This window comes from Cherax quadricarinatus, chromosome 1 (assembly GCF_038502225.1).
Source record: "Cherax quadricarinatus isolate ZL_2023a chromosome 1, ASM3850222v1, whole genome shotgun sequence".
Taxonomy (NCBI): Eukaryota; Metazoa; Arthropoda; class Malacostraca; order Decapoda; family Parastacidae; genus Cherax; species Cherax quadricarinatus.
The window spans coordinates 57,711,495-57,724,289 of record NC_091292.1 but is presented as its reverse complement, the minus strand read 5'-3'; the positions used below and the strand labels follow the sequence as shown (position 1 = coordinate 57,724,289).

The 12,795-nt window shown below is 39.7% G+C and overlaps 1 long non-coding RNA gene across 1 annotated transcript in view; it reads right to left on the bottom strand.

The window, feature by feature from the left end:
* The window catches only part of LOC138852868 (uncharacterized), a 394,657-nt gene extending 382,289 nt beyond the window's left edge, over positions 1-12,368 (bottom strand). The window contains exon 1 of the long non-coding RNA XR_011392143.1: positions 11,932-12,368. This is a non-coding gene — a long non-coding RNA (uncharacterized lncRNA). The remainder of the gene's footprint in view (positions 1-11,931) is intronic.
* Between the last annotated feature and the right edge of the window lie 427 nt (positions 12,369-12,795).

Here is a 12,795-nt window from a genome sequence, read left to right as displayed (position 1 = left end):
CAGTCAAAACAACATCAGACAATGTCAGCCAACACAATCAAAACAACGACAGACAATGTCAGCCAACACAATCAAAACAACGACAATGTCAGCCAACACAGTCAAAACAACGACAGACAATGTCAGCCAACACAGTCAAAACAACGTCAGACAATGTCAGCCAACACAATCAAAACAACGTCAGATAATGTCAGCCAACACAGTCAAAACAATGTCAGACAATGTTAGCCAACACAGTCAAAACAACGTCAGACAATGTCAGCCAACACAGTCAAAACAACGTCAGACAATGTCAGCCAACAAAATCAAAACAACGTCAGACAATGTCAGCCAACACAGTCAAAACAACGTCAGACAATGTCAGCCAACAAAGTCAAAACAACGTCAGACAATGTTAGCCAACACAGTCAAAACAACGTCAGACAATGTCAGCCAACACAGTCAAAACAACGTCAGACAATGTCAGCCGACACAGTCAAAACAACGTCAGACAATGTCAGCCAACACAGTCAAAACAACGTCAGACAATGTCAGCCAACACAGTCAAAACAACGTCAGACAATCTCAGCCAATACAATCAAAACAACGTCAGACAATCTCAGCCAATACAATCAAAACAACGTCAGACAATGTCAGCTAACGCAGTCAAAACAACGTCAGAAAATCTCAGCCAACCCAGTCAAAACAACAGGAAGGATCGAAAGCTTAAAACTCAGACCCCTCAAGGAAGGTTCCTTGATGTTGGTGAGGGGCTCTTGATTTAGGGAATTGGATATGTGCTCCAGTTCCCCGAATTAAGCCTGAATGCCTTCCACATCCCCCCCCAGGCGCTGTATAATCCTCCGGGTTTAGCGCTTCCCCCTTGATTATAATAATAATAATAATTAAAACTCAGACACCTACAAACTCGAGTAATAACAAATAGGTAATTGCTCGCTCACTCACTCACACACACACGTGCATACTCACCTAATTGTGGTTGCAGGGGTCGAGACTCAGCTCCTGGCCCCGTCTCTTCACTGATCGCTACTAGGTCCTCTCTCTCTGCTTCCTGCGCTTTGTCATACCTCGTCTTAAAGCCATGTATGATTCCTGCCTCCACTACATCACTTGCTAAGCTATTCCACTTCCTGACGACTATATGACTGTGACTCGTCTGAGTCTTCAGCTTCCAATTGTGACCCCTTGTTTCTGTGTCCCCTCTCTGGAACATCCTGTCTTTGTCCACCTTATCTATTCCACACAGTATTTTGTATGTCGTTATCATGTCTCCCCTAATCCTCCTGTCCTCCAGTGTAGTCAGTCCGATTTCCCTCAACCTGTCATCGTAGGACATTCCCCTGAGCTCCGGAACTAGCCTTGTTGCAAACCTTTGTACTTTTTCTTACTTCTGGACGTGCTTGACCAGGTGTGGGTTCCAAACTGGTGCTGCATACTCCAGTATGGGCCTGACGTACAGTGTACAGTGTCTTGAACGATTCCTTACTAAGGTATCGGAACGCTATTCTCAGGTTTGCCAGGCGTCCATATGATGCAGCAGATATCTGGTTGATGTGTGCCTCCGGAGACGTGTTCGGTGTTATGGTCACCCCAAGATCTTTCTCCTCGAGTGAGGTTTGCAGTCTTTGTCCACCTAGCCTATACTCTGTCTGCGGTCTTCTTTGCCCTTCCCCAATTTTCATGGCTTTGCATTTTTCAGGGATGAATTCGAAAGCCAGTTGCTGGACAACGTGTCCAGCCTGTCCAGGTCTCTTTGTAGTACTGCCTGATCCTCATCTGATTTAATTCTTCTCATTAACTTCAGATCATCTGCGAACAGGGACACTTCAGAGTCTATCCCTTCCATCATGTCATTCACATATTTCAAAAATAGCACTGGTCCCTGTGGGACCCCGCTCGTCACAGGCGCCTACTGTGATACCTCTTCACGTACCATGACTCGTTGTTGCCTCCCTGCCAGGTATTCTCTGATCCATTGCAGTGCCCTTCCTGTTATACGCGCCTGATCCTCCAGCTTCTGCACTCATCTCTTGTGAGGAACTGTGTCGAAGGCCTTCCTGCAGTCCAGGAAAATGGAATCAACCTACCCCTCTCTCTCGTGTCTTACTTCTGTTACCTTGTTATAAAACTCCAGGTGTGTGTGTGTGTGTTTGTGTGTGCGTGTGTATGTGTTTGAGTGTGTGTGTGTGTGTGTGTGTGTGTGTGTGTGTGTGTGTGTGTGTATGTGTGTGTGTATGTGTGTGTGTATGAGTGTGTGCGTGTGTGTATGAGTTTGTGTATGTGTGTGTGTTTATGTGTGTGTGTGTGTATGAATTTGTATGTGTGTGTGTGTATGAATTTGTATGTGTGTGTGTGTGTGTATGAATTTGTATGTGTGTGTGTGTGTACTCACCTAGTTGTACTCACCTAGTTGAGGTTGCGGGGGTCGAGTCCGAGCTCCTGGCCCCGCCCCTTCACTGATCGCTACTAGGTCACTCTCCCTGAGCCGTGAGCTTTATCATACCTCTGCTTAAAGCTATGTATGGATCCTGCCTCCACTACATCGCTTCCCAAACTATTCCACTTACTGACTACTCTGTGGCTGAAGAAATACTTCCTAACATCCCTGTGATTCATCTGTGTCTTCAGCTTCCAACTGTGTCCCCTTGTTACTGTGTCCAATCTCTGGAACATCCTGTCTTTGTCCACCTTGTCAATTCCTCTCAGTATTTTGTATGTCGTTATCATGTCCCCCCTATCTCTCCTGTCCTCCAGTGTCGTCAGGTTGATTTCCCTTAACCTCTCCTCGTAGGACATACCTCTTAGCTCTGGGACTAGTCTTGTTGCAAACCTTTGCACTTTCTCTAGTTTCTTTACGTGCTTGGCTAGGTATGGGTTCCAAACTGGTGCCGCATACTCCAATATGGGCCTAACATACACGGTGTACAGGGTCCTGAATGTGTGTGTGCGTGCGTGTGTGTGTGTGTGTGTGTGTGTGTGTGTGTGTGTGTGTGTGTGTGTGTGTGTGTGTATGTGTGTGTGTGTGTGTGTGTGTGTGTGTGTGTGTGTGTGTGTGTGTGTGTGTGTGTGTGTGTGTGTGTGTGTGTGTGTGTGTGTGTGTGTGACTCAATATTTGCACTAATAACTCACTACAGTTGTGACCGGGTGTGGAAGTGTGAATTGCTCATTACTCTAAAATTTGTTCATGATTGTAGCCATGTATAAACGTAAGTAACCATTCTTACAGTATTCATTACCTTTGTAACTTGTGAGTTCATTATCTTGTACCTAGTTCAGCCATCAAAACTTTGGGGCCCAGTCCCTGGACCCATTATGTACCTCTGTAATCTGTAAATACCTTTGTAACTTGTCATGATTGTGACTAGACCTACCCGGAGTTCATTACCTTTGTAAATTGTGAGTTCATTACCTTTGTAAATTGTGAATTCATTACCTCTGTAACTTGCTCAGCTATCAAAACTTTGAGGCCCAGTCCCTGGACCCATTATGTACCTCTGTAATCTTTTGACTACCGCCCACAGGATGGGTATGGGGTGCATAATAAACATATTAAACTAACTAACATGAATCCATGCTGGTTGTCGTTTATAATCTTCCGTTCCAGGTGACAAACCACTCTCCTCCTGATAATCTTCTCCATGACTCTGCATACTATACACGCCAGAGACCATGGTTTGTAGTTTAGTGCCTCGATTCTGTCTCCTTTCTTAAAAATGGGGACTACATTTGCCGTCTTCCATACCTCGGGTATTTGCCCACGCACACACAGCGTCTCTGCTCCTTCTCTAAGGACCCACGGGGAGATGTTGTCCAGTCTCATCGCCTTTGAGGTATCAAGGTCACTTAGCAGCTTCTGCACCTCCTCCGTTGTTTGTATGTCATCCAACACTTGTTGGTATATTCCCTGTTGATGTTCCCCTCTGTGCTATCTTGCCAGAACCCTTCCTGTCTCTACTGTAAATACTACCTTAAATCTCCTGTTGAGCTCCTCACATACCTCGTGATCGTTTCTTTTGAGTTCCCCACCTGTCCTCAGCCTGATCACCTGGTCTTTGACTGTTGTCTTCCTCCTGGTTGGTGTGTGTGTGTGTGTGTGTGTGTGTGTGTGTGTGTGTGTGTGTGTGTGTGTGTGTGTGTGTGTGTGTGTGTGTGTGTGTGTATGTTTGTGTGTGTGTGTGTGTGTGTGTGTGTGTGTGTGTGTGTGTGTGTGTGTATGTTTGTGTGTGTGTGTTTGTATGTGTGTTTGTATGTATGTATGTGTGTGCGTGCTTGTGTGCGTGCTTGCGTGCGTGCGTTCCTATACGTGATCTCCTATATGTGATTGCAAGAGTCGAGTCCTAGCTCGTGGCCTAAGGTCGTCCAACTTCCCAACCTCTCTGAGGCTGAAGAAATACCCCTTAACTCTGGAACTTGTCTCGCTGCATACTTCTGCACGTTCTTAACATGCTTCTTCAGGTGTGGGCTTCATACTGGTGCCGTGTACTCAAGATGGGTTTGGCGCGATCGTGTGCGAGTGTATGCATGTGTTTACATGCGTGCTTATGTGCACGCGTGCGTGCATGGGTGCGTGCGTGCCTGTGTAACTATTTGTATTTGCTTATTTGTAGCTGCTAGGGTTGTGGCTCCACCGCAAACTGACCACAGCCAGTTCTGACTTCCTCCTACCCTGATAGCACACACTATCAACGTATTCCTAAAGCTGGGCAAGGAGTCTGCCTCTACCAGATAATTCCACTTCCAGATCCCCTTGAGGCTGAAGATATATTTCCTAACATCCCTATGGCTTATTTGTATCTAACCTCTAACAATATGCTCGTTTCCGCCCCTTTCGAGCAGTCTAGTATTATCAGCTCTAATCAAGTTCTCTTAGCATTTTACGAGTCTTCACGTCTTCCATGGCTCTTCTGTTCATTATTTTCACCATTTTTGTCTTTTAAGCCTCGCCTTAGCTCTGGACTTCCCAACACTGGGTCACGTGACTGTGGTTGAGAAATTAGAGCGGCTTAACCCAGCAAACTTCCCCCCCCCTTCCCTCATTTGGCCTACATATTGGGGCTTAACCTTAATCTGGTGTATTTAGGAAGGGTCTGTGCTTGAGATCACTGTGCTCTTCAGCAATTACATTGTAGTGGTGGTCCGCAGCTCCTGATGATTAAACCGTCAAACTGACGTTCCTGATGACTTATCTAGCGGCCAGTTGATGGTAGAAGACTGGAGGATGCCTGTAGATCCAGCATTAGCGACTGGAGGCATACAACTCCCGGTATTCTCAATGATTTGTCCAGATGCTGTGTACGAATGGTATATAATACCGACAAGATGAGATTAAGACACATGTGCAACATCTGGGTATCTTTATTGTAGACGTTATATAGTAACGTCAGGTGTAGCAGACGAGGGCAAGGGAAGGACCTACTTCCACTGGGGAATCCCGCCTACCAGTGAATATGCCCTCGTCTGCTACACCTGACGTTACTATATAAGCGCCAGGCTCCTTCCTTCTGCTTCAGAATCTCCACGACTATGGTGCTCTTCGCACCTACTCCTAGGTTGAGGGACTGATTACCTCATCTTCTGTACATAGTTCTACTGTCTTCAAGTTATGTCCTAGAATTTGTATTGATAAAGCCACTGGATGGCGAAACGTCTACAATAAAGATACCCAGATGTTGCACATGTGTCTTAATCTTGTCCAGATGCTGTTTACACCTCAAGTTGTACTCTCACTCTCAAGAGGCGACCTTGGCTAAGCTAACAACAAGCTCTCGAGATCTGACCTAAGCTGAAAGGAAAATATTGCATAACTGAGAACTAGTGAGAAACCCACTAAAGAGTCAAACTTAATGTATACTTATTATAAATAGATATCTGTGAGCTTATTTCTCATCTTGCGTGTTTATGAGACGGAAAGAAAAGACGAGTAATCCTAAGAGCAAAATGTTTAACAAGATTCGTTTCAGTCATATGATAGAATTGTTGTCCCTCTCTGGGTGGGTGTCAATCAGCCTACTAGAGTGGGGGAAGGGGCAGTCCATGGGAAAGTTGGCATTCAGTGTTACATTTTCTGGGAGTCCTTGAACTAATGGTTGGGCAGTGACATATTTACCCAACCGAACTTCCCATTTTCTCACTTTCTGCCGTAATACTTTGACTATCTATTCCTCCTGACGACCCTTACGTTGTCCTAGAGTTACCTAGGTCATGGCAACGGATTATAATCAACCTCTGCTGAGAAACGGGTTATTAAGGCTGCCCTCACACCGATTCAGCACCCCCCGCGCCCTTCGTTTTACACACTGACTCAGCAGGTATCCTAAAATCGGGCTTTTTCTCTACAGGCAGTGCTGTCAGGAATGCTGATATTATCTCTGTCCTGGGTAGTGTTGGGCAGATTTTTTTTCTGTCGGCATGACAGACTCCTTTGTCGTGAATTTTTCACACTGACAAAACAAAAAATTGCAACAGAATTCTTTACCTGGTTCAGTGGTGAGTGGTTGGCGCTGGTACTGTACATCCGTGATTTGGAAGGCACTTCCGTCTGCCACTCCCAAGTCACTGAGCCAGAATTTCTAGAGGGCAATAAGCTCATATATGCTACATTCCGGGTCAGGCCGGGGCTATTACAGTAGTGTGAAACGGCAGTTAGAGTCTGGGTGCGGTTATTTTATAATTAAGACTAATGGGTTGGATATATGTTTGTTTTCGTGAAAACTGATTTATCAGAGTTCACGTTCGACGACGAAACTCTCCTCTCAACATAAAATTTTGGTAGAGGCCTCTGGATGCGAAGCCATATGTCTCTTTTTCCAGTAAAAATATTTCAAGTGTCATTAGTTAGACCACTTGCATCCTTACCTAACTTGTATGGCGTGTGCTACTAAGTTCACCTCTGCCAGTGACGGGTCATCATATAACTAAGACACGCGTCAGGAAACAACTGTCCTGTTTCCTGAATAATCTTACCTAACCTAACCTGTAGCTCAAAACCCTGATGAGGCCCAGAAACTGTAACTCAGCACTCTCAAGAGACGCAGGTGAAGCTGAACAACACAGAGAGGGCTAAGAGCTGTAGCTCAACACCTTCTAAGGGCTTACGACGTAAGAAGGCTACTTATTATTAAATGTAGCCACAAACGTGGTGAATCAAAAATGAAATTCGCCATACCATACCAAAAAAAAAAAAAAAGAGAGAAACTGGGCTGCTTAGATGAAAACTTAAAAAATCAAACTGTATAAATAAGCTAATTCAAAATGAGTAAATTCTGACCATTCTCTTGACTGTCTTAGAAGCAAACAAACAAAAATTATGTTTAAAAATATAATAGAAAATGTAATGCAAAATTTGACAATTGTTTTGCTTATTATGTTGCAAAAATGTTGGCTGAATATCTGAACTCAAGGAGCATCTCAGCTCCGCCTATAACCTGACATCAACAATTCCAGATAAGCATTCCGACTCGACGAATCCCCCTTTGTTAAAACCGTCGATTCACCCACTTCCGTTCATCCAAAGATGAGCAACAATTTCGAACACCCACTGCCGATGATCCAAAGATAAACAATTTCGAAATGCCTAATTTCAAAGTTGGAAGATCCTTATCACAATACGACTAACGAAATCGTAACAGTACGATTACAAACAAATCACTGCACTGGCCTGAGAGTTTTAGGACACACTTGACGTGGGTTCAAGCCTCACCCGTTTCCTGAAGTGATTTATTGGGATATATTCCCACATCTCTGTGACTGAAGAATTCTGCCAGATTATCATGCGTTCCACACCGTACACGTCAAGTTGCAACCAGCACACGCTGTCATAATAGTTTTGCAATATTTTATTAAGAGAGCCAAAATATGGCAAACTCAAATTCGCCACACTTTCATGGCCAATACGCCATTTGTGGCACCTGGTGACAGGTCTGCCCACCCTAGGTCTAGATGTTAACCCTTTGAAGCCCAAGGATTGAGATTAATGTGTTAAGCCTTAAAGCCGGAGTTCAGATTCTGGACCACAGATAGGTGTATCACTAATATGACCCGGAATTGTAGCTGAACAAACTACAGAGGCCCGTGAGCTACAACTCAACCCTGTCAATCACTTTACGATTTAAGATCAACTGGACATGGCATTGTGAAGATGTCTTCAAAAGGTCCAAAAGCTGCAGTTCAAACTTGTCAATTATGGCTAAATTTTGAGATCAATGAAAACGCCTAAGATATCAGGAGATCCGGAAGCTGTAATTCAACAACTCCCAGAGGCGGAAGAAGCGAAACCTTTCCGTCGTTAAAATTTTGGAAGAAATGTGTGTTGTGAAGATATTTAATACTTTACTAAAAATACTATTTCCTTTGTTTTGTACGTGAAACTCATGCAATATGGTCACATATTAATTTCATGTGTCATATGCTTCCAGAGGGATATAAAGAGCTGATCTTTATGAAACTAACGAAGTTTAATTATCTAGGCTAATAAGTAATTTAGAATTGCCGCAGCTCAAAACTTCCCAACATCTCCTCCTACCCATCACTTCCTCATGCATCACTCCACCACATTTCCCACTTCTCCACTACCATCACCATTACACGGCCCAGCACCTCTCTCACTAACACTTACCATCACCAAACTTACACCAACCTAGCACGTTTCCCTTTCCTCCAGAACCATCACCATCAACACAGCTAGAACCATCACCATCAACACAGCTCCTCTCTCCTCTCCACCGCTTCTCCTCTACATTACTTCTTCATTTATCTTTTCACCTCACCACCATTATCACCAGAACTACACCCCAACACGTGAAATGTGCGAACAAGAAACATCGGATATTTACAGCTCATTTTTTGTCAGGCAAGCGGAGACGGGTGTGCCATTCTGTTCCTCCCGTTGCAGTATTTATTTTGCCTACACTTGATGGCCATCCCGACAAGAATTGTGTTTATCACGAGATAATGTACGCCAGCTGAATCAAAGGGTCCAAACCAACTGGTGAAGTGATGAAAATTGAGTGATGGAAAGCTGGTGAAGAAAGACGGGTATGGGTGGAGTGAGACGGTTATTGGTTACTTGAAGTACTAATAACGCGGAAGTTGATAGTAAGGAGCGGATTATTATATAAAAACAACAGCAGCATACGCAATAACGACAGCAACAAAAAACAAAAACAGCAAAACAAAAACAATAACAAATATTTAATTTTGATGCAATTATGTAATCACTTTATCCAAACATGTACACAATTTATAATTATTATAATCATGGGGAAACGGTAAACCCACGAATAATGCAGCGCCTGTGTGGGGGGGGGGGGACGAAAGGTATTCAGGCTCAATTCAGGGAACTGGAGCACAGATCCAATTCCCTAGATCAAGAGCCCCTCACTAGCGTCAAGGAACCTCCCTTGAGGGGAACATGTACACAAGATCTGATCTTTTTTCCTTAACTAGCAAAGTTTATTTTGCACTGTGACATAAACAATTTTCTAAAAATTTCCACCACCTTTATAATACCAGTTATGAAAACTTTTGTATATATTGTAATAAAGTCAGATCTTTCACTCTTAACTGGTACTGGTTACATGAATTATATTATATGCTTAAGGAGATATTCATAAAATAAACTACTCGCTTAAAAGAAAAATATTCATAAAATAAACTACTCGCTTAAACGAAAAAGATGTGAATGAACATTTAATTTATTTATTGACATTACTGATCCTTCATTATCTACCATCAGAATCTTAACTGTATTGCAACAATATTACTATTCATAATATACTATTCATCCTTGTTAAATTTTATTTTCTAAATAAACCTAAATATAATGGTCTAGTATTGCTACAGAATTCCAAAGAACTAATGCTATAACAACAAATAAAAAGAACACCTGTTTCTGAATAACAAATAGGCAGATAACTAACAAAAATAGGTAGCGACGACTGTGACATACAATATAAATGAACAATGTATAAGAATAATCTAAACATGACAAATGCATGAAACATATATATATATATATATGTTTTCTTTATTTTTGTGTATATCTCCACTCTTGTGTTCTAATTTGTGTCAGATGGGTTAACTTGGCTCTATTTCTGTATTCCTATATTATATATATATATATATATATATATATATATATATATATATATATATATATATATATATATATATATATATACATATATGTATATACACACACACACACACATATATATATATATATATATATATATATATATATATATATATATAATATATACATATATATATAATATATATATATATATATAATATATACATATATATATATATATATATATATAATATATACATATATATATATATATATATATAATATATACATATATATATATATAATATATACATATATATATATAATATATACATATATATATATATAATATATACATACATATATATATAATATATACATACATATATATAATATATACATACATATATATATAATATATACATACATATATATATAATATATACATACATATATATATAATATATACATACATATATATATAATATATACATACATATATATATAATATATACATACATATATATATATAATATATACATACATATATATATATATATATATATAATATATATATATATATATATATATATATATATATATATATATATATATATATATATATATATATATATATATATATATATATAATATATATATATATAATATATATACATATATAATATATACTGATAGTGAGGTGTTGGCCGACCCCTTATATATATAATATATATATATATATATATATATATATATATATATATATATATATATATATATATATATATATATATATATATATATATATATATATATATATATGCAAAACAACCACTCTGAAAGAATAGAGAAATTCCAAGCGCTTTCGTGACTACTCACATTATCAAGGAACTATGAATGTAAAGCATCCAAGGAAGCTATATAAGGGGTCTGGCCAACACCTCACTATCAGATCCCACAACGGTTAAACACCTGACGCGCGCCGACCCAACTGGATAGGTCCTTTGCACAACTCACCCACAAACTATTCTACCCAAGAAAATTTAAAAATTGTTATTTGTCCAGTGTATTACTAAATTCTTCCCAAATTCTATTAATTATAAATGGATCTAATTTATATAAATCAAAGGAAATATTCATATTATTGTCAAAACTGCTTTTTATGAAACAAGATTCAATTATATTCCTGTCGACCATGGACTTGCTTGATACTACTTTCTCAACTTTTTGAAAATCAATTATATATATATGTATATACATTATATATATATATATATATATATATTATATATATATATATGTACATATATATGTATATATATATATGTATACACACACGAACACACACACACACGTGTGTTTGTGTGTATAAGTTATTGTAACTTGTCGAAAATTGCATAAAATAGAGATGTTGATGAGTAAGACACATATGCAACTTTTACACATGTGTCTTACAACTTGTTGGTATTTTATACCATTTTCGACATACCCGTCAGACACAGCAACAAAACGTTATCTTGGTACAGAGGATATCTCCTATAACTTCACTACTTACTACGAGTTATGAGCGAAGGTGGCCCGAGGGTTGAAACATTGGCCATCTTACCTTACACTAATTGTCTATGTTCACCCACCAGTAAAAAAAATGGGTACCTGGGTGTTAGTCGACTTCTGTGGGTCGCATCCAGGGACAAAAGTGACCTAATTTTCCCGAAATATTCTGCATAATAAGCGGCTATATAGTATTATATCAGTGATGTTGGCTAAGCCTGTATACCTTGTACATATACTTGTAGAAATAAAGATATTATTATTATTATTATTATTATTATAAGGGGATGGCCTCCAGAAGGACCTACCTTCTACAATGTCGTCGAGATATTCCACCTTCATATGACCGACCATGCACCTGACCAATTCTCCTGGCTGTCGCCTCTGTACTTGACTGAAGAAGATTACTGTTGCACACGCGTCTAATTCAATGTCTCGTAACTTATTTGTTTTTCACTTAGCACCGATATAACTCCGAATAATACAGAATAATTACTAACTGTACAATGAATTAGTCTGAAGGCGCATATAATAATATACTTCATAAAATATGTAATGTAGACACTGCTAGTTGTGAGAGCTGTTTACTTCACTACTCTTAAATAAACGCCTTTCAAAACAAGTATACGAGTCTCCTAGATAGCTACACACACCATACAGACTTTAAGAACTCACTAAAATAGCCACACAGTGCCATTTTTCCTCAATGTTAAAATGTAAATTACGTTGACAGTCACTGTTTACTTGTCGGCCGTTCCTCTACCCGCCCTTTCCCGTATTTTCAACCGTAACACTAACTCTTGTAAAATGTTTTGCTTGCACTTTTACCAGCACAAATGAGAATACTAGAAAATTCTAGACATTAGATAACGAAATAAAATAATTTTATTATAGACTGCATACACAATACACTGCATAAAATATCTAGGAAAACAAGTAGGAACTTAGCAGAAGTGTAACAAGCCCCCCCCCTCTCTCTCTCTCTCCCTCAATGGAGGTTCCTTGACGCTGGTGAGGGGCTCTTGATCTAGGGAAATTGGATTTGTGCTTCGGTTCCCTGAACTGAGCCTGAATACCTTCCATCCCCCCCCACAGGCGCTGTATAATCCTAAGGGGTTTAACGCTCCCCATGATTATTATAATAATCTCTCTCTCCATATTCTTAATACATT